The sequence below is a fragment of the Callithrix jacchus genome, chromosome 2, assembly GCF_049354715.1.
Source record: "Callithrix jacchus isolate 240 chromosome 2, calJac240_pri, whole genome shotgun sequence".
In the NCBI taxonomy this organism is placed as follows: domain Eukaryota; kingdom Metazoa; phylum Chordata; class Mammalia; order Primates; family Cebidae; genus Callithrix; species Callithrix jacchus.
This window is the reverse complement of record NC_133503.1, coordinates 22,980,109-22,998,850: the sequence shown is the minus strand read 5'-3', so window position 1 is coordinate 22,998,850 and position 18,742 is coordinate 22,980,109. Positions and strand designations below refer to the sequence as shown.

General features: G+C 47.8%; 1 long non-coding RNA gene across 1 annotated transcript; it reads left to right on the top strand.

Annotated features, from left to right (window-relative positions):
* Positions 1–542: 542 nt before the first annotated feature.
* Positions 543–9,918, top strand: LOC118148627 (uncharacterized). The gene is made up of 4 exons (XR_004735547.3): positions 543–819; positions 7,034–7,100; positions 7,208–7,534; positions 9,791–9,918. It is a non-coding gene; the product is annotated as an uncharacterized LOC118148627 (long non-coding RNA).
* The last annotated feature ends 8,824 nt before the right edge of the window (positions 9,919–18,742 follow it).

Genomic DNA, 18,742 nt, shown 5'->3' with positions numbered 1-18,742 from the left:
AAAGAGAGAGAGGAAAAAACGAGGAGGGGAGGGGAGGGGAGGGGCAGGGCATGGTGGCTCACACCTGTAATCCCAACACTTTGGGACGCCAAGGTGGGTGGATCACCTGAGGTCAGGGGTTCGAGAGCAGCCTGACCAACATGGTGAAACCCTGTCTCTACTAAAAATACAAAAATTAGCCAGACGTGGTGGTGGGTGTCTATAATCCCAGCTACTTGGGAGGCTGAGGCAGGAGAATTGCTTGAATCTGGGAGGCGGAGATTGCAGTGAGCCAAGATCACCCCATTGCACTCCAGCCTGGCTGACAGAGCAAAACTCTGTCAAAAAGAAAAGAAAAGAAAAAAACAGAATAGAAACCGTACCTCCTCATACCTCTCACTCCCAGATCTAATCAAACATCAGAGGCCCTCCTTATCTCTGGAAGCTCCATGAAACTCCCTCCCCACTGCACCCTTCCTCTAGACCCCAAGCTTTCTATATGCAAATCTATGCTGCCGTGCCTCATGCCCTGCAGTGGTTCCCATTTGTCTCATGGCTACACCCCAAACTCCAGCCACTTCTGGAATCTGCAGTTCCACCTCTCATCCCTCCCTTCCCTGCGGTGCTGCTTGGGTGCTCCTCTAGGCCTCTGGGACCTCTGCATAGCTGGTCCTGGCTCCACTCTTTGCCTGGACTACACTTACTAGTCCTGTAAGGGTCAACTTGGCCTTCTCTGCCCCCTAGGTCTAGATCATAACATCTAGATTAACATTGGATGTTAATCCAATGTTCACCTCCACCTTACTGGAATTGCTTGTCTGTCCTGTCCCCAAGTAGAAGGTAAGTTACATTGGTCTTGTAAGCAGGGGTCTGGCACACAGAGGGCGCTCAAGATTATGTGTGTTGCATTAGTGAATGAACGGATGAATAAGTGGATGAATCATTCTGGATGCCAAGCATGGAGGTGGCACATGACACAGCTGTCATAGCGTGGAATGTGGGGGTGGTGTTCACCACATTCATATATTGGATAGGCTGGAAGCTTTAGCCTTGCACCCAAACAATCAGGAGTTTCTCACAATATTTATGTATGTGACATGAGGCAGGTCACTTGGCCTTACTGTGCCTTGGGTTTTCCATCTGTGAAATAGGATGATAATATTACCTTGAAGTGAAGTGTTTGCTATAAAAAGCATGCCCTTGGAGGGCTCCGCAGACAGTATTTGTCAAGAGGTGACTCTGCTGCACAGCAGATGACAGTTATGCTTTGTAAATCGGGCTGATCATACCTATCTCCTGGGGTTGCTATGAGAAAAAAATGAAATAATGTTTGTAAAGCAGTTAGCACAGTGGCTGTAGTTTTGGCTGTCGTTCCTAAGGCTCACTTGAGTCCCATAATGTAGTGTGACAGGCAGGAAACCTGGATTCTCCATGAGTGACTCAGAGATAAATTCCCTCTCTCAGATGCTTAGTTTTTTCATCTGGACAGTGGGTCAGTTCACTGGGCTCTCTGGAGGTCTCAAATTCAATGATTCTGAGTCGTACCTGGTCCTTATCTGCCAGGCACAATCTTTCTGCTTTTGAGCCCACTTTCCAAGGAAAGAGTAAAGACCCCTTTCTGTCTCTCCAACTCTGCTCCCTAAATCTCATCAAAGCTGATTTACTCAGTGACTCATCCCCTCTGTAGTCCCTGGTCCCTGCTCTTCCGGCTTTCAGTGGGTGCTAATGGGTCAATTGGAGTCACTAATGGAACATACAGGAACTCAGTGTTAGTTCACTAATGGGTCTCCCCATCTGCCTGCCCTGTAACCTAATGCCTTCACCCTACTAAAAGGCATTCGGGGATTTCCTGTTGGGCTCCAATCTGCTGGTTTCTTTTTTTATTTTTCTTTTTTTTTTGAGACCGAGTCTCACTCTGTCACCCAGGCTGGAGTGCAATGGCGTTGTGCTATAGCTGGCCTAGAGTTAGAGGCTGAACAACACCATTTTATACAAGACAAAGCTGTTTTTCAGAAATAAGTTGTAACGGCTGCCCCATTCTCCTCACAATAACTGCTGGCCTTGGCTTCTGTAAATAAAACTGCTAGCTTGCTCTGTAAAATGCCCACTATGTAAAGCTGCTTACCTTTTTTATCAGTAACTGCCCAAATTGCTGGCCTTTGCTTACCAGTAATGACCAGAATAAGCAGCCCAAGCTAATTCCATCCTGGCCCCTTCGACTTGTAATAAGTAACTAAGATCTGTGGATTCCACCACTGCCCAGAGGATGTGTAAACTAACCCTTATCTTGACTTCTGTAAACCTCTTAGGTAACAATTGAAGTAACAACAAGTCTCCTAGTCCTTGGAATGTCTGGAGACCCGCACCCTCCTCTCTGCCTGGGTGGTGATTTACAGAATCCCCTGGCCCTCAGAATGTCTGAATCCCTTCACCCCCACCCCCGCCCCACACCCTCACCCCGGAGGTGGCTTACGGGCATAAAAGGGTCTTGTCACCCTCCTTTCGGGGCCATGGGTTGGAAAGACGTGAGTCCTCCGTGGTCGCCAGCAATAAAGACCCCGCAATTTGGCATACTTTTGTCTTGGTGCTAATTTTATACTCGATCCAAATACTTCAGCGTGATCTCGGCTCACTGCAACCTCCACCTCCTGGGTTCAAGAGATTCTCCTGCCTCAGCCTCCGAAGTACCTGGGATTACGCTTGAGTTGCCTACCACCAGCCTGACTAATTTTTGTATTTTTAGTAGAGACCCTCTTGGCCAAGCTGGTCTCGAACACCTGACCTCAGGTGACCCACCTGCCTTGGCCTCCCAAAGTGCTGCGATTACAGGCATGAGCCACTATGCCCAGCCCAATCTGCTGGTTTCTGACATCTTGAAAATCAGAGGACAGGAAGGGAAAGGAGATGGATTGACAGACAGTCAGACAGAGTGGCAGAGGATCTGAACCAACAGTCGGGATATCTGAGCTCCCGTCCCAACTCTGCCACTGACTTGCGGTCAGTGAGCAAATCCGCTCCCCACTCTGGAGCTCGGTTTCATCATTTGTAACATGAGGGAAGTTGGGCTATGAAGTACTTGCTGGAGCTGACATTCTGGAATTATCGAACAGCATTGCTTTTGCACCTGAGAGCTGAATGTCTTTTCAGCATCATTCAATTTCAGAACTATGTGCCAGCATACATTAGGCACTGAGAATCAAGGGTGAATGAGGCACAGTTCTTGTCCTAGGAACTCTCAGGCACCATCTCATCCTGCTACTATTTTTCTTTTTCTTTTTGAGACAGGGTCTCACTTTGTCACCCAGACTGGTGTGCAGTGGTTTGAACACACACCACCACACTTGGCTGATTTTTTTTTTTTTTTGACATGTAGCTTTGCTCTGTCACCCAGGTTGGAATGCAGTGGTGCAACCTCAGCTCATTGCAACCTCTGCCTCCCAGGTTCAAGCGATTCTCCTGCCTCAGCCTCCCGAGTAGCTGGGACTATGGGACCACAGGCGTGTACCACCACGCCTGGCTAATTTTTGTATTTTTAGGAGAGACGGGGTTTCACCATGTTGGCCAGGCTGGTCTGGAACTCCTGACCTCATGATCCACCTGCCTTGGCCTCCCAAAGTGCTGGGATTACAGGTGTGAGCCAACATGGCCCAGCCTACTTGGCTGATTTTTATAGTTTTTGTAGCGACGTGGTTTCATTATATTGCCCAGGCTGATCTTAAACTCCTGTGCTTAAGCGATCCACTCACCTCAGCCTCCCAAAGTGCTGGGATTACAGGGGTGAGCCACTGTGCCCGGCCCTGCTTCTATTTTTCTATTCACAAAACAGAGGTAGAAATAGAGGGAAGTCTTCTACACTTCCTAAAGATCTCCTGTGTGCCTGGCTAAGAGCCCAGAAAAGATAAAGACGTTTTCACATCTTTCAGTCCTTTCAGTTCTCTGACTATACCATTTTCTTTTGACTTTTGGCCTTTGTACAGGCCATTACCTATGCCTGGCATTGTCTTACCTCTCAGTTTACTTTTCAAGCCTCACCTTCATTCATTCATGCATTCGTTCATTCAATTCACACCAAGAGAACACTTACCTTATGCCAAGCTGTGGGATTGGTATCTAAGAGTGAACGAGATACACTCTGTCCCTGTTTTCTAGAAGCTCAAAGATTTTTGGTTTTTTTCTTTTTCTTTTTCTTTCTTTCTTTTTTTTTTTTTTTTTTCTGAGACAGAGCCTTGCCCAGACTGGAGTTCAACAGTGAGATCTCGGCTCACTGCAACCTCTGCCTCCTGGGTTCAAGCAATTCTCCTGCCTCAGTCTCTCGAGTAGCTGGGATTACAGGCGAGCGCCACCACGCCTGACTACTTTTGTATTTTAAGTAGAGATGGGGTTTTACCATGTTGGTCAGACTGATCTCAAACTCCTGACCTCATGATCTGCCCACCCCACAAAGTGCTAGGATTACAGGCATGAGCCATTGCACCCGAACCCCCTCCCATTTTTTTTAAGAGAGAGGGTCTTGGCACAGGGGACTCACACCTGTAATCCTAGCACTTTGGAAGGCTGAGGCAGACAGATCACCTGAGGTCATGAGTTGGAGACCAGCCTGGTCAACATGGTGAAACCCTGTCTCTACTAAAAATACAACAATTAGCCAGGCAGGGTTGCACCCACCTGTAATTCCAGCTACTTGGGAAGCTGAGGCAGGAGAATTGCTTGAACCTAGGAGGTGTGGGTTGCAGTGATCCCAGATTGCACCATTGCACTCCAGCCTGGTCAATAGAGCAAGACTTGGTCTCAAGAAAACATAAAAATAAAATAAGAGAAACAAAAACCAGACCAGACACAGTGGCTTATGCCTGTAATCCCACCACTTTGGGTGGCCAAGATGTGCAGATCATGGGGTCAGGATTTTGAGACCAGCCTGGCCAATATGGTGAAACTCCATCTCTACTACAAATACAAAAATTAGCCAGGCATGGTGACGGGCGCCTGTAGTCCCAGCTACTTGAAAGGCTGAGGCAGGAGAATCGCTTGAACCTGGGAGGTGGAGATTGCAGTGAGCCGAGATCTCACCACTGCACTCCAGCCTGGGCAACAAGAGCAAAACTCCATTTCAAAAGTAAATAAATAAATAAGAGAGTGGGTCTTGCTATGTTGCCCAAACTAGACTTGAATTCCTGGGATCATGTGAGCCTCCTGACTCAGACAACTGAGTAGCTGGGAGTACAGGCACATATCAGATTTTTATGGGAAAAGACAGCAGTTTACAGATTTTTATAGGAAAAGACAGTCAATTAAACAATTTCATTTAAGAAAAGGAGGTTGGCTGGGCACAGTGGCTCACGCCTGTAATCTCAGTACTTCAGGAGGCCAAAGCAGGTAGATCACCTGAGGTCAGGAGTTCAAGACCAGCCTGGCCAACATGGAGAAACCCCATCTCTACTGAAAATACAAAATTAGCCGGGCATGGTGGTACATTCCTGTAATCCCAGCTACTTGGGAGGCTGAGGCAGGAGAATCGCTTGAACCGTGGAGGCAGAGATTGTATGAGCCGAGATCGTGCCATCGTATTCCAGCCTGGGCAACAAGAGCAAAACTCTGTTTCAAAAAAAAAAAAACAAAAGAAAAGAAAAGGAGGTCAGGCGCTTTGTTTCAAGCCTGTAATCCCAGCACTTTGAAAGGCCAAGGTGAGGGCAGGGGGAATCATTTGAGGTCAGGAGTTCAAGCCCAGTCTGGCCAACATCGTGAAACCCCTTCTCTACAAAGGTACAAAAACTAGCGGGGCATGGTGGCAGATCCCAGCTACTCTGGAGGCTGAAGCAGAAGAATCTCTTGAACCTGGGAGGCGGAGGTTGCAGTGAGCCAAGATCGCACCACTGCACTTGAGCCTGGGCAACAGAGCAAGACCCTATCTCAAAAAAAAAAAAATACAAGAAAAGAAAAAGGGAATTTAAGTTAGGATGAACATGGGAGGGACAGAAACAAGGGCTGAGATAGGTGGGGTAGGAGAACTCTGGGAGGAGGCAGCAGCATGTGCACAGCTGGGAGACAGGAAGGATATGGCTTCTTAGAAGAATGGAAAGACCAGTGTGGCTGGAGCAGAGGAGGCTGGAGAAGAGGCAAGAGCAGGAAGCCAGCACTCCCATATTTGCGTAGGTCTTCCCCTGGACACCGAGCCCCCTTTCCCTCCCTGTCACAGCGGCTGTCACACTGGATTATCATTGCCTGCTCATTTCTCTGACTCCCCAGCTGGACCTCAGATTCTTGAGGACAGAGATCACCTCCCATAAGCATTGTACCCTCTATTCTCAACTCAACTGCATAAAGCAAAATCACCATTATCCACACTGTCTCTCCAGGCTTCCCTACCTCAGTACATGGCCTACACCGGCATTCATCAGGAGGCTCCAATGAGATAATAGAACGGTCACCTTGATTGTGATTGCCCTCCTCCCAGGTACCCAGGGAAAGACCTGTCCCTGTGCCTCTCAAACCCTCCAGAATCTGCTATGGCCACCACCGGAGCCCAAGCCACCATGGAAGCTGCTCTCTCTCCTATTTCCTCCATCAGACTGCTCCAGCACCTAAAATGTTGGCAATTAATTCCTTTTTTTTTTTTTTTAACTATGCAGACTGAAAGGCAAACAAAAACAAAAGCATAGTCACTTTCCACTGTGCTTAAAACAAAACCTTTATGCCTGCCTGCAAGCTCTAGCTGATCTGGCTTGTTTGTGTCTCCAAGCTCATCTATCTTCTCCCCTTCCTTTTGCTCCTCCACACTGGTCTCTGTTCTCTTTTTCTGATTCTTACATATTCCAAGGTTTATTCCTGCCTCTGGGAACATGTGCTATTTCCTCTAGCTAGAATGCTGTTTCCCCAGGTTTTCACCTGACAGACCCTTCCTCGTCCAAATTCAGCTCCCAAGTCCCCTCCTTGAAGGGGCCTTCATGATGACTGCCCCCTCCCCATCACCCCTTGCCATTTTACACCCTCTTAGCTTGCCCTAGGATGTCCTTGTTTTTTCATTCAGTTTTAAGTCTCAGTCTTTCCTCTCTCAAAGGTGAAGTGCTTGAGATCAGAGATCATATCTGCCTTGTTGGTGACCATGGCCCAGAACCTGTGCCAATGTAGGTCTTCAGCTATCAGTCATTGAATGAATGAATTTTTTGATCTCTTTTCTATGCTAGGCTCTGTTCTAAGCAGTTTACATGTATTATCTGGCTGAATCTTGCAGTGGCAACCTTGAGAGAAGTTGCGGCTTTGGCAGGTGAAGTGACCTGCCCAGCATCATGCAGCTAGGCGGAAATGGAGCCTGGATTCAAACCAGCCTGCCTCCCAAGACCATACTCTCAGTGACAATGGAGTGCTGATCCTCACAGCAAACCTTCATGCTGCACACATGAATGAATGAATGGGCAAATTATAAACACCTGGACTGAGTGGCATGACTGAATGATAGACATTTCCAGCTTTAAGAAGTTCAGTGTTAATCTCCTTGGGCTCTGTTTTGGAGTAGGGAAAGAAGAGAGCACTCATTCACTGAGGGACCGCCATGCATCAGGTACTGAACCAGTGACCCTTTTGGCTACCTGCTTTGCCCAGAGTGCCGCCACCACCAACCCAGGCATGGGGGGAGCTAAGGGAGCATCCCCAGGGAGCATCGCATCCTGGTAGCTGCGGCCCCTCCTGGGGCAGCTCTGCTATCTTGTGAGAGCCTTGTCTCTGGCTGGCTGCCACCTGCCTGCCAGCCAAGCGTCTTAGCTCATCAATCACGCGGCTGCTCTCTGCCAGGCTGGATCTCACAGGAAGACAAGTCTGCTGAAGACGGAATGGGCCGCAGGCTCAGGAGGGAATCGAAGCCACTGAGGGGGAGGGAGGGGAGGTCCAGAAAGACAGGCAAGATCTGGATCAATTCCCCCTCAGCTAAGAAGGGTCGATTGGGGGAAGAAGGGAGGGCAGGGTTTCCATTGGAAGAGCAGTGAGAAAGGAGAGGTGGAGAAAATGGCTGATGTGGGCGGGGGCGGCAGGCAGGGGGGGGGGTCCCATTGCAAAGGAAATTCAGCCTCCCCTGGTGCCCTGCCAGCTCCCCGCACCCCAGGGAGCAGAATGAGTCTGGGAAAGCGGACAGGTTATGGCGGCTGATTTATCGCAGGCCCAGCTGCTCTCCCGCACCTCTCTAGCACCCTGTGGCCTGGCTTCCCATCAACCCAGATTCCCCAAATACCTCTGGAGGGGCTTGGTGAGGGGAAGCTGGGCACCTCCATCTTCCCCACTGCCCTCTCCTTTTTCCCATCTCCACCTCTTGGGAGTGGCATTTATGTTGTCTCCCCAGAGACTCTGGTGAAAGTCAAGATGTCGAGCCGAAGACTCCTTAGAGATCTGCTAGTCCAGAGACAGATCAGCAGCCCTTGCTTTTGTTTTTGTTTTGCTTCTCAGTCTGCACAGTTAAAAGAGAAAAGAAAAAAAGAATTAGTTGCCAACATTTAAACAGAAATAGATTGCACATAAAAATCTGATTTCTGGAAAAAAAAATCTGATTTCTGGTTTCTCTTAAAAATTCCAAAGATCAAGGCCGGGCACGGTGGCTCACGTCTGTAATTCCAGCACTTTTGGAGGCCGAAGGGAGTGGATTGCCTGAGCTCAGAGTTCGAGACCAGCCTGGGCAACATGGTGAAACCCTATCTTTAAAGAAAAGAAAAAAAAATTCCAACGATCTGGCCAGGGACAGTGGCTCATGCTTGTAATCCCAACACTTTGAGAGGCTGAAGCAGGTGGATTGCTTGAGCCCAGTAGTTTGACACCAGCCTGAGGAACATAGCAAGACCCTGTCTCTACAAAAAATGGAAAACTTAGCTAGGTGTGGTGGTGCGTGTCTGTGGTCCCAGCTAGTCAGAAAGGTAAGGTGGGAGGATCACTTGAGCCCAGGAGGTTGAGGTTACAGTAAGCTGAGATCGTGCCACTGCACTCTAGCCTGGGTGACAGAGTGAGACCCTGTCTAAAAAAAAAAAGGCCGGGCGCGGTGGCTCAAGCCTATAATCCCAGCACTTTGGGAGGCCGAGGCGGGTGGATCACAAGGTCAACAGATTGAGACCATCCTGGTCAACATGGTGAAACCCCGTCTCTACTAAAAATACAGAAATTAGCTGGGCATGGTGGCACGTGCCTGTAATCCCAGCTACTCAGGAGGCTGAGGCAGGAGAATTGCCTGAACCCCGGAGGCAGAGGTTGTGGTGAGCCGAGATCGTGCCATTGCACTCCAGCCTGGGTAACAAGAGCGAAACTCCGTCTCAAAAAAAAAAAAAAGAAAAAAAAGAAAGAAAGGCTGGGCACATGAACAGTGGTTCATGCCTGTAATCCCAGCATTTTGGGAGGCTGAGGCAGGCAGATCATCTGAGGTCAGGAGTTTGAGATCAGCCTGACCAATGTTGTGAAACCTGGTCTCTACTAAATACGAAAACTTAGCTGGACTTGGTGGTGGGCACCTGTAATAGCTACTTGGGAGGCTGAGGCAGGAGAATCGCTTGAACCCTGGAGGCAGAGGTTACGGTGAGCAGAGATCACAAGACTCCATCTCAAAAAAAAAAACATTTAAAATCTGGCAACTCTGGGCAGAACTTTCCCTGAGCTAAGTTCAAACTGCTCCAGACAGAGCCCACTGTGCCCACTTTACCCCTTTGTGTTACTGACCAGTTTTCTACCCCTCATGTACTCCAAACCCCTCACTAAGGAAAGTCAGGTTTACAGTGGGCAAGTTCTTGAGTGGGGACTCATGAATGGCAGCCCTGGAGCTGAGAAGCCTTTTGGTTTCATATTGCAGGGATGCTTCTTATGAGCTGTGTGCCTTTGGACAAGTAGAAGAACCTCTCTGAGCCCCTGTTTTCTCATCTATAAAACAGAGATAATGGCAGTACCCTGTGAGGAATAAAATAGATATTGTGCATTTAACATTCAGCATCATCTCTTGTATGTTTACAAGGAAGATACTCTGAATTTTGAATAAGTAATGCATGTGGTAATATAAATGTTCCAGTTATCGTCACATACACAAATACACACCAGGGTGTAGTGGCTTAAAACAACACTGTGTTATGATCCCTCATGGTTGTATGTGTTGACCCGTTTCAGATGGGTGGTTCTCACCTGGGGTCTCAGGTGTTGTTGTAGTCACATGGCAGCTGGAAAAAATGTCATTTGAATGTTTGACTGGGAAGGAACTTTTTTGTTTTTTTTTTTTAGAGATGGAGTTTCACTCTTGTTGCCCAGGTTGAAGTGCAATGGCAGAATCTCGGCTTATTGCAACCTCCACCTCCTGGGTTCCAGAGATTCTCCTGCCTCAGCCTCCCAAGTAGCTGAGATTACAGGCAGGTGCCACCATGCCCAGCTAATTTTTGTGTGATTAGTAGCGACGAGAGTTTCACCATGTTGGACAGGCTGATCCCACACTCATGACCTCAGGTGATCCATCCGCCTTGGCCTCCCAAAGTTCTGGGATTATGGGCATGAGCCACCGCACCTGGCCTGGGACTGAACTTTTGAGATATGCACTCACATGGCGAGGCAGGAGAATCGCTTGAACCCAGGAGGTGGAGGTTGCAGTGAACTGAGATTGCGCCACTGCACTCTAGCCTGGGAGATAAGACTCCATCTCAAAAAAAAAAAAAAAAAGAAAACGGAGAACACAAGTTTCCCTTCCACCTTGTCCCCTCAGGGCTCAGTTACTCCCTGTAGCAACAATTATTACTAACCAATTTCTTATGTGTCTTCCCAGAGAGTCCACATATACATAGGTGTGAGAATTATACATATACAGATGTCTCTACTGTCTACTCTAGTTATCCAGACATTATCCCAATGGAGAAAACCAAATGGATTCAGACCACCTCTTGGATCAACTATTTTGCTAGCCAACTCTTTTTTTTTGAGACAGGGTTTCACCTTGTTGGCCAGGCTAGTCTTGAACTCCTGGCCTCAAGTGATCCACCTGCCTGGGCCTCCCAAAGTGCTGGGATTACAGGCGTGAGCCACTGCGCCCAGCCTATCCAACTCTTGCTATTTGATATCTGAAATGAAATGTAGGAGTCAAAGATTCCAGTAATGCAGCATTCCTTGCTTTCTGAACCCTAGATATCTGAATTCAGAAACCAAATAGATTTAGATAGCAAAAGATGCTTGCATGAATACACACAAATACCTCTTTTTAGCACCCCCCACAAATGTGAGTATACCAGCCACTGTTCTTACCTTGCACTTTTCACTAATAATTTGTCTCATATATCAGCCTGTTTCAGCACATCTAGATGGGCCTCGTTTCTTGTAAGAGCACAGAGCATTCCATTGTTCAGGTGCATCATAGTTTGTTTAATTAAATCACCTCCTATTGGCCACTTGGTCTTTTTTTCCAGTCTTCTGCTAATCATAATCCACGCTGCAGTAAATAGCCTTCTGAAGTGTTTATGCACTTTCGCAAGATTATCCGTGTGATAAATCCCTAGAGACAGAATGCTGCGTCAAAGGGAAGAGTTCCCATGACCGTCTATGCTCTATCCTGCCAGAGCAGGCTCAGACCCCACATCTCTTGTGCTCTGGCCAAGATCTTTTACCCTTGCTCATACTGTCACCTGTGGGTTCCTGCCTGCTTCCAGGACAGCAGGTGGCAGCTGTTCCCAGCTCCTCACCAAGGTCTTACAGAGGTCTGCATGAGTGAGGGGAATGAGGGGACCCAGCAAGGCTTTTGCAAAAGAATGTCATATGGAGTTGGGATTTCACCTTACTTAAGTGCCTCCTGATTTTCAACAACTGCTTCATCTGCTTCTCACAAACCCCAAAGCAGTTGCTGGGATGATTCCCTTTAAACAGAAGGGCTGAGTGAGGCAGCTCACGCCTGTAATCCCAGCACTTTGAGAGGCCAAGGCAGACGGACCACTTGAGACCAGGAGTTCAAGACCAACATAGTGAAACCTTGCCTCTATTAAAAAAAAAAAAACAAGGCCGGGCGCGGTGGCTCAAGCTTGTAATTCCAGCACTTTAGGAGGCCGAGGCAGGTGGATCACAAGGTCAAGAGATCGAGACCATCCTGGTCAACATGGGGAAACCCCGTCTCTACTAAAAATACAAAAAATTAGCTGGGCATGGTGGCGCGTGCCTGTAGTCCCAACTACTCAGGAGGCTGAGGCAGGAGAATTGCCTGAATCCAGGAGGTGGAGGTTGCGGTGAGCCGAGATCGCGCCATTGCACTCTGGCCTGAGTAACAAGAGCGAAACTCTGTCTCAAAAAAAAAAAAAAAATTAGCTGGATGTGGTGGCACACACCTGTAGTTCCAGCTCTTCTGGAGCCTCAGGCAGGAGAATTGCTTGAACCTGGAGGTGGAGGTTGCAGTGAGCCAAGACCACACCATTGCACTCCAGCCTGGGAGATAGAGCAAACCTCCATCTCAAAAAAAAAAAAGAGGAGGAAGAGACAGCTTACTTTTTGTGGCAGGTCTGCACCCAGCTATGTAGAGTTGTCTGCAGAAGCTTCTAGATATGCAAAAGCGAAGGGGAGGAGGCACCATCAGGGCCCCCAGTTATTGCCCCTTTTCTTGCTTTTCAGGTACCACAGGATTTACCATAACTGCTGGGTTCTACTTCAGGGCATACTAACCTCAATTCCTTCATTTTTTTTGTGTGTGTTGGAGTTTTGTTCTTGTTGCCCAGGCTGGAGTGCAATGGTGAGATCTCAGCTCACTGCAATCTCTACCTCCCAGGTTCAAGTGATTCTCCTGCCTCAGCCTCCCTAGTAGCTAGATTTACAGGCATCCACCATCTCATGCCTCATTAATTTTTGTATTTTTGGTAGAGAGGGGGTTTCACCATGTTGGCCAGGCTGGTCTTGAACTCTTGACCTCGGATGATCTGCTCGCCTTGGCCTCCCAAAGTACTGGGATTACAGGCATGAGCCACCACACCTGGACACAATTCCTTTATCTTTCAAGTAGGAAGAATAATAATACCTGCCATGCAGGTTTGTTATGAAGATTAATTAGACTAATAGTTTGCAAAGTTCTTAGACCGATGCCTGGAACATATTAATCACAATATTTTTGTTTTGTTTTGTTTTGTTTTGAGACAGAGTCTTGCTCCATCACCAGGCGCCAGGCTGGAGTGCAGTGGCACAATCTCAGCTCACTGCAACCTCCGCCTCCTGGGTTCAAGCAATTCTCCCGCCTCAGCCTCCTGAGTAGCTGGGACTACAGGCACGCACCACCATGCCCAGCTAATATTTTGTATTTTTGGTAGAGACGGGGTTTCACCATGTTAACCAGGTTGATCTCAATCTCTTGACCTCGTGATCCGCCCGCCTCGGCCTCCCAAAGTGCTGGGATTACAGGCGTGAGCCACCGCGCCTGGCGGTCATTATTGTCTTGGTTTTATAGACAAGGGGTCATTATTGTCTTGGTTTTATAGACAAGGGGTCATTATTGTCTTGGTTTTATAGACCAGGAAGATAAAGTGGCAAGATAAAGTGACCTTTTGTAGGTCACAAAGCTCTAGCAATGGAATTTAAACTAGGTCGGTCTGACTCCAGCTTATTCCTGCTCTACCGTGCAGTTGATTCCAATCACATACAGTGACGAGGCTGGGAACCTTAGTGGTGCAAAGCTCCCATGTTGTCTGTCCAGTGGGCACTGCATAGTCTGGCTTGCCTCTCACTGCATCCCTGAACCCCACCCCATTCTTGCCAATGGAAAGCCCACATAGCCAACAGACCAGAAGGAGAAGAAGTGAAACTGTGTTCTGGGAGTAAAAACAGTGGTGAAGAAGGGCAATAAGATCATTTCCACCCTCCTCATTGTAGTGACGATATGCTGAGACCTTTGTATGTGGCAGATACTGTGCTCAGGGCTTTGCATGGCAAACAGTTAAGATTCTTGTGACTGCAAATAAAGGAACCCTAACTAAATAAAGAAAACCCAACTTATTAATTGGCTCATGGAATTGGGAAGTCCTAAAGTGAATTTCGCTTCAAGTAGTACATGATGATGTCTACATCATCTTCATCATCTTGGCTTTCCTTCCTTCGAAGTGACTTCATCCATCCACAGATAGACAGGCTCTCTCCAGATTCATATTCTCCCAGCTCTGTAACCCCAGGAAGAAGCAGTCCTTTCCCAAGGCAGGTGCTGGTTGGCCTTCTTGAGGCTTGATCCCACCTCAGGGACCAATCACTGTTGCCAAAACAGGGATCTCATGATTGGCTGGGCATGGTCTGTGCCCCCACCCTGTGCCCAGGAAGAGGCCAAGGCTCTGACTGAAAGTCTCAGCAGAGTGCATGAATGAATAGCATGAATTCTCAAAGAAAGGAATGCTTCATAGACAAAAGAGTCAATGAGTGAACTCATGACTGTTTCACTATATATACGTTACTTCATGTAATCTGTACTATAATCTTCATTTTGCAGAGGAGGAGACAGACACAGAGAGATTGTGTCAGAAGGTCACACTCGGCTGGGTGCAATGGCTCACGCCTATAATCCCAGCACTTTGGGATGCTAAGGCAGGTGGATCACTTAAGGGCAGGAGTTTGAGACCAGGCTGACCAACGTGATGAAACCCCCATCTCTACCAAAAATACAAAAATTAGCCAGGCATGGTGGCAGGCACCTGTAGTCCCAGCTACTCGGGAGGCTGAGGCAAGAGAATCACTTGAGCCCAGGAGGTGGAGGGTGCAGTGAGCCGAGATTGTGCCATTGCACTCCAGCCTGGGCAACAGAGTGAGAAGTGTTTCAGAAAATAAATAAATAAATAAAATGTTAAAATTTTAAATTAAAAAAGGTTACATTCTTGCCAGTCACAGTGGCTCATGCCTGTAATCCCAGTACTTTGGGAAGTCAGATTGCTTGAGGCCAGAAGTTAAAGACCAGACTGGGCAACATAGCAAAACCTTGTCTCCACAAAAAAAAAAAAAAAATTTAGCTGGGCATGGTGGTGCACACCTATAGTCACAGCTACATGGGAGGCTGAGGCAGGAGTATTCCTTGAGTCCAGAAGTTTGAGGCTGCAGTGAGCTATCCTCACACCACTATACTCCGGCCTTAGCAACAGAGTAAGACTGTGTCCTTCACCACGCCCCTCAAAAAAGCCAAATTAAAAAAAAAAAAAAAGAAGGTCACCCTCTCAATAATGGCCCAGCAAGGCATGGAACTGGAGGTTGTCTGACTCCACAAAGCACCCACCTTTACCCATAATCGTTTCCTGTTCTCACAGGCCCTGCAGAGCTCAAGGACATGCATGGGAAAGAGGGGAATCTAGGAGGAACTGGGGAGTGGGAGAGAAGGAAGATCTTTGCAAAGTGTCGCTGGGCCCTGCCTTTAGTGCCCACATAGGAAGCAGCCCTCATCAAAGCCAGCTTGTCAAACAGCGGGCCAGCCACCCTATTCCCCAATGGGCAGCCTCTACCCACACCAACTCTACCCCAACCAATTCCTCCTACAAGCGACAGCCTCTCTCATGCTTTGGATTTGGCACCTCATGCTGCTCCTTTGCTTGCCTGGAAAGCTCTTCCTCTGCCCTCTCTCCTGCCTGACTCCTCATCCTGTGGAATTCAGCTAAAGGGTTATTTCCTTCAGGAAGCAGCTATGTCATGTCTGCTGCCTCCCCCTGGTCTGGAGGCCACGTCTCTGTACTTACCTCTAATACAGCACTAATCACATTCTGATGAAATTCTTTTTACTGATCTGTTTTCCTCACCAAAATCTAAGATCTCTGAGAATGAGAACATCTTTGAACACAGTTGGTGCTCCACACATGTGTGTTGAATTGACAGATGAATGAAGGACAATACTGGGACCTATGACATTCTCTTTGTGGGTTTGGGCTCTAGAAATCAAGGCTGCCTACGGTATATGTCGTTGTCAGAGGCGTTTGAACCAGAGTGACTCCATCTTAAACAGGAGCTGGATAAAATAAGGCTGAGACCTACTGGGCTGCATTCCCAGGAAGTTAAGGCATCCTTAGGCACGGGATGATGAGATAGGAGGTCAATACAAGATACAGGTCATAAAGACCTTGCTGATAAAACAGGTTGTAGTAAAGACACCAGCCAAAACCCACCATAACCAAGATGGTGATGAAAGTGACCTCTGGTCGCCCCCACTGCTCATTAAACCCTAATTATAATGCAGTAGCATGCTAAAAGACACCCCCACCAGCATTATGTCAGTTTACAAATGCCATGGCAACATCAGGAAGTTACCCTATACGGTCTAAAAGGGGAGGAATCCTCAGCTCCAGGAATTGCCCGCTCCTTTTCCACAAAACTCATGAATAATTCACCCCTTGTTTAGCATATAATCAAACAATAACTGTAAGTATCCTTTGTCCAGCAGCCCAAGCTGCTGCTCTGCCTATGGAGTAGCCATTCTTTTATTCCTTTTTTTTCCTGCATAAATTTGCTTCCATCTGTCGCGGTGGCTCACGCCTGTAATCCTACCACTTTGGGAGGCCGAGGTGGGTGGGTCACCCGAGGTCAGGAGTTCAAGACCAGCCTGGCCATCATGGAGAAAGCCCAGCTTTAAAAAAATAAAATAAAATAGGCCGCGCGCAGTGGCTCAAGCCTGTAATCCCAGCACTTTGGGAGGCCGAGGCGGGTGGATCACAAGGTCAAGAGATCGAGACCAACCTGGTCAACATGGTGAAACCCCGTCTCTACTAAAAATACAAAAAATTAGCTAGGCATGGTGGCGTGTGCCTGTAATCCCAGCCACTCAGGAGGCTGAGGCAGGAGAATTGCCTGAACCCAGGGGGTGGAGGTTGCGGTGAGCCGAGATCGCGCCAGTGCACTCCAGCCTGGGTAACAAGAGTGAAACTCTGTCTCAATAAATAAATAAATAAATAAAACTTGCTTCCACTTTACTCTATGGACTCTCCCCGAACTCTTTTTTTCATGAGCTCCAAGAACCCTCTCTTGAGGTCTCGATTGGGACTCCCTTTTCCGATAACACTGTGGTGATGACAGGGGAGAAATGCAGCCAGGATTCTTGAGATTTCGTTGGCCAATCTCTCTGATTTTAAGCAATCAGGGTAGGTTTTAAGGGGCCCCAGGTTCATTGCTGTCTTCTTTCTGCCGTGAAGAAAATGAAGTAGAATTTAGTTCTTAGGTAAATCACAGACTTGTGTAGAACGTTGGAGTCACGGAAGCTTAGGTGAGCAGGTGGAGGCGGGGCAGGGAAAAGTTTTTCTCTACTTTCTTAGGATAATGACTGGGGGCCTGCAAACTAAACTGACAAAAGACAGATTAGCATGAGAAGAGACAGATTTAATCATTTAATCATGTCCCTACAGGATTTAATGGAAAAATGTGACTCAGGGAGGCATTAGAATTGGGAGTTTATACACCATCTCAATAGAGGAAGGCAAAGGGAGAAGGGCACTTACAGGAACACAAGACTTTTAGAATAATAGATAAATGGGCCCTTAGAAGAATAGATGGCAGATATGATAATTTTGTGACTGTGTGTTTAGGTGTGGTGACTTCTCTTCAGAGATAAGAGTCAATCTTCCCTGATTGCTATGGGAGGGGATTTATAATTGTTCTTTTGAGAGGCTCTACTTTTAGGCAGATCAAAGATTTCAGGAATTCAAATACCTTCTGCTCAAGGTAATTTTTATGCCCATGGCGGCATATCCTGGACCCCTTCACTGGAAAACCCAGGAATTACATACCGACTATGTCATTTAAAACTGGATTTAGGTGGGGCGCGGTGGCTCGTGCCTGTAATCCCAGCACTTTGGGAGGCTGAGGCGGGTGGATCACCTGAGGTCTGGAGTTCAAGACCAGCCTGACCAATACGGTGAAACCCCGTCTTTAAAAATATATATATATGGCCGGGCAGGGTGGCTCACGCCTATAAATCCCAGCACTTTGGGAGGCCGAGGCGGGTGGATCACGAGGTCAAGAGATCGAGACCATCCTGGTCAACATGGTGAAACCCCGTCTCTACTAAAAATACAAAAATTAGCTGGGCAAGGTGGCGCGTGCCTGTAGTTCCAGCTACTCGGGAGGCTGAGGCAGGAGAATCGCTTGAACCCAGGAGGCGACGGTTGCGGTGAGTGGAGATCGCGCCATTGCACTCCAGTCTGGGTAACAAGAGTGAAACTCTGTCTCCAAAAAAAAAAAATATATATATATATATATATATAAACCCTGGATTTAGGAGCTCAAACCATTTTTACCAAGTCTCAGGTCTTTTTCTGTCTCTTACACATGTCAATTAATTAATCTGTTGTTCTCTTCCTTCCTCTCTATGATGTCTTTCTTTGCGATGGCTTCATTCTCAGGCAAGCTCCTCCCATGTGAGGACCAGATGCCCCCAGCACCTCCAGATATGCATCAAGCCAATTCCTCGCAATTATACTCCAAGAATTCCAGCAAAATCCCTTGGATTGGGTCTCCCTGGATCCAGCAGAAGAAGAAATCTACTGATTGGCCAGGCCTGGCACACATGCCCACCCTCGAGCTGGGAGGGTAGAAAGGCAAAGTCAGCCTCACCCAAACCGGGTGGAAGGAGAGTGGAGGCGGGGTGGCTTCCTGGAGGATAACTACTATGCTGCTAATAGAAGGAGCAAAGTGGATGCTGGGCAAGGGAAAACCGCATATGTCCTCTGTGCAGAGAGATTCTACGGTGTGAGAAAAACGGAATCACAGTTATGGGATCCCAGAGTCTCAGGAGACCCCTTCCAGGTGGGCTTCTCCAGTTCAGCTGCTTGCCCGGTGCCTCAGGGAGCCCCATGCT